The following is a 3508-nucleotide window of genomic DNA, read 5'->3' as shown; positions in this document are numbered from 1 at the left end:
CTTCCCGAACATCTTTTAGAAAGCAGGAACCATCAAACTTGCTAGAGATTTCATCATAAAGAGCAGATGCAAGAGTAGTCTTGCCACCACCCCCAATCCCCCATATGCCTACCATCAATACACCATCTGATTCCATTTTCATCTTAGATTTGAGATCTTGCAGGCGAGCCTTTATTCCAATCAAGTCTTCATTGTCACTTGAAATTGCCGCAGACAATCTATTTGAAATGGTGTCAACGACTTGTTTGATGAATATTGTTTCGGGCCTGGACATTGGATATACAAGGATAATTACCAGATGCTGTCGTTCAAACCTCACCAAATATAAATATGAGGGTGTGAGTTTATTAGTTACATTTGTTGGTAGATAAATATTATATACTTACAAAAAAAACAGATGCTCCAGCTGAGAAAAAAGGTAATCTGTTCTCCCACAAATACCCATTTTTTAATGGATTTTAATATAGTACAAGTACAATTCTGTGCATAGTTTGTAATTGTTCTCTAAAAACATAAAAAAAATTGGGTTTATCCTTTGAAAGCTTATATAGTTACAAATATGATTGGGTGGTAGAGTACAAACACTTGAAGCATGAATTTTTAAAGAAAACAAAGAATAAGATTACTCATCTGCGACGTATCCAGATAGGTTCCCTGCATCCGCAAGTACTTTTCTCCAAGATTCGACGTTTTTGTACTCCAACTCATGTTTTGCTAGTGCTTCTCCATATTTCCCCTCATGTTTTCGGACTTCAGAGGGATCGATGTGATAGAATATGGGCATAACAATTAGGCCCATCTCATCCTTGCATTTCATAATATGAGCAAGTTCTTGCAAGCACCAAGAAGAATCAGCATAGTTTTCGGAGAATACGATGACAGCAATCTGTGATTCTTCAATAGCCTTCAAAAGGGATGGTCCGATGGTTTCGGCCCGGGGAAGTGTTTGGTCATCCTTGTAGGCGTAGATTCCTTGTTGTACAAATACAGAATAGAGATGATCCACGAAGGTGGTGCGAGTGTCTGTTCCTCTAAAACTGAGAAAAACATCATGATTCCACGATTCAGAAGATGAAGATGCCATTGAAAGGTTGACTTGTTTAGAATGGGTACTACAAGAAGGTTGAAGAAGCAAAATGGATTTGATTTAATTTAAGAAAAAATTCCCATGAAAGAGCAGTCCTACAAAACTGTCTTTTAACTTGATGGGATTGGAAGGGTGGACACAGGAAGACATGGAGGAAGTTTCTTGGTTGCTGACTGCTTTCCACCCTCACATTGGATTGATTTTTTATGGCTCAAATATAAATGTATTATTTAATAATTGTGCCAACTGTCACGAGAATATACTAAATTTCATTTAGTGGTGTCTAGGATTGCGTATTTGAAACCAGTTATACTTTTCTATAAAAATACTTATTAACTTATTAACTTATTGTAAGTTAAAATGGTTGAACTTATTCAAGAACTTCCTATTATCGGTTTGACACCGGTATAAGTTGTTTATCCAAACACTCAAAAGTGCTTATTACCTGTGTCATACCGGAATAGGTTAAAAAGTTGTTTTTATAAGCAATCCCAAACACCCTTTTAGTATAAGTACAATTCCATGCATAGTTTGTGGTTGTCCTCTAAAAACGTAAAAAGGTTTCGGTTTTATATATCCTATGAAAATGAAAGGTTATATGTAATTTTCGGAGAATACGATTACAACAATATGTTATGCTTCAATAGCCTTCAAAAGCGATGGACCAATGTTTTCACCCCGAGGAAGTGTTTGGTCATCCTTGTATGTGTACTTTCCTTTGTGTGCAAGAGCCGAATAGAGATGATCCATAAAAGTGTTGCGAGTGTCTGTTCCTCTAAAGCCAATTAAAACATCATGTTCCTATGATTGAGAAAAAGAAGAGTTTGTGGTGTGAAAAGACGATGATGAAGATGCCGTTGGAGGGCTGATTCGGTACTACGAAAAGATTGAAGAAGATAGATTGATCGTAGATGAATGAGATGAAGTAAATATTATAGCATTTAAGAGGAGAGGAAATTTTCATCATCAACTGTGTCTTTGACTTTATTATATAGATGATGTGACTACGACCTTGGTGGAAGCATATTATAAGCAGCAGCTGAAAACTTAGGTGGATTATCGGTATCAATTTTATCACTAGCAGAAAATATTGTCAACAGGAGGCACTACAACAAAATCGATTTTTTAGGACACTCTTACATTCTAAGTGTTTTAATAGATCTCTTCATAGGACTTAATTTATAGGACAAAAAAACAAAGTGTCCTATCTATCTAAAGGTGTTGCAATAAGTTTATATGACATTTTTTGACATCGTAATAAGTTTTTTAGGACACTTTTAATATAAAGCGTCACATTATCAATTTTATAGGACACTTTTGAGAAAGTGTCCTATAAACTCAGTTGGTGTTTCAAGGATTTAGCAGCGGATTAACATATGTACCTCTTTCGTTTATGCAGAGATGGAGATATAGTCGTTTCTGCATGTCATTAAAGTGTATGTGTTCAAGAGTTGACAACAGAGATGGTAAGATGTAGCTGGTTGGTAACCACGATCTTGTATATTTGAGAACTCCAATTTTTTTTTTAAATATAATACATAAAATAATTTGTTTATTTTTTATAAACAAAAAAGACAAGCGGGAAAAATAAGTAAGGCATATGTCACCATATGATTGGTGTATTTAAAAAATACAAAATCTAGTTCATTAAGAAAATAAAAAGATAGATATTGAAATAGAGAATGACCGAAATACCATAAAGTTTAATAAAGGATGGTGAGGAGCGTTTGATTCAAGTGCCAAATCCGGAAAAAAAATGCATATCAATAGTCATAAATGAGGTTTGGGAACCAATTTCGTAAAAACCCACATCTGGTTGTGTCCAAAAACAAAGTAGACACTCTAAACAAAATTGATGATTTACATGTTTTAATTCATGGAGTTGGTCACTTGCTACTTATTCAGTCTCTATAAATTACTTCATTGATGATGTGTTCTTTAAGTGCAATTATTTTCCAATCACTTGTTTGATTGACGATCAACATACCTTTTTCTTTGCCCCGAGGTTATGTGAAAGCAGAAAGCCTCTTTTATTGGCTTTGTTCCATAAATAATGTGAGTGAAACTTCAAACTCAGGGGAGTGGGGCATATCCAAAACCTTAAGTGATCGGGGGAGGACCTAGGGGTGTCAAAAAAACACAATACTGAATAGCCGATCTAAACCAAAACAATTTCAAGTTATTCTGGTTTTCGGTATAATGGTTCGGTTAATCCCTTATTTGGTTCAGTTTTCGGATACTATTTTTACTATTTTGGTTAAACCAAACAACATATTATTATACTAGTATTTTATATACTTTACTTCTAGATGAAATGGTTTGAACATATAGAAAGAACAAAGTACTAAAAGAGGGAGCATGAGAGACCCAATCTAAAGGCTTATATATGATCCCATAACCTCCATTGTACAACCCATTACT

General features: G+C 34.7%; 1 pseudogene; it reads right to left on the bottom strand.

Annotated features, from left to right (window-relative positions):
• LOC112524429 overlaps positions 1–3508 on the bottom strand; it is a 12607-nt pseudogene that overhangs the window by 3370 nt on the left and 5729 nt on the right.

This window comes from Cynara cardunculus, assembly GCF_001531365.2.
Source record: "Cynara cardunculus var. scolymus isolate 2C chromosome LG 13, CcrdV1, whole genome shotgun sequence".
Taxonomy (NCBI): Eukaryota; Viridiplantae; Streptophyta; class Magnoliopsida; order Asterales; family Asteraceae; genus Cynara; species Cynara cardunculus.
The sequence above is the reverse complement of the archived record's forward strand: the minus strand, read 5'-3'. Positions and strand labels throughout refer to the sequence as shown.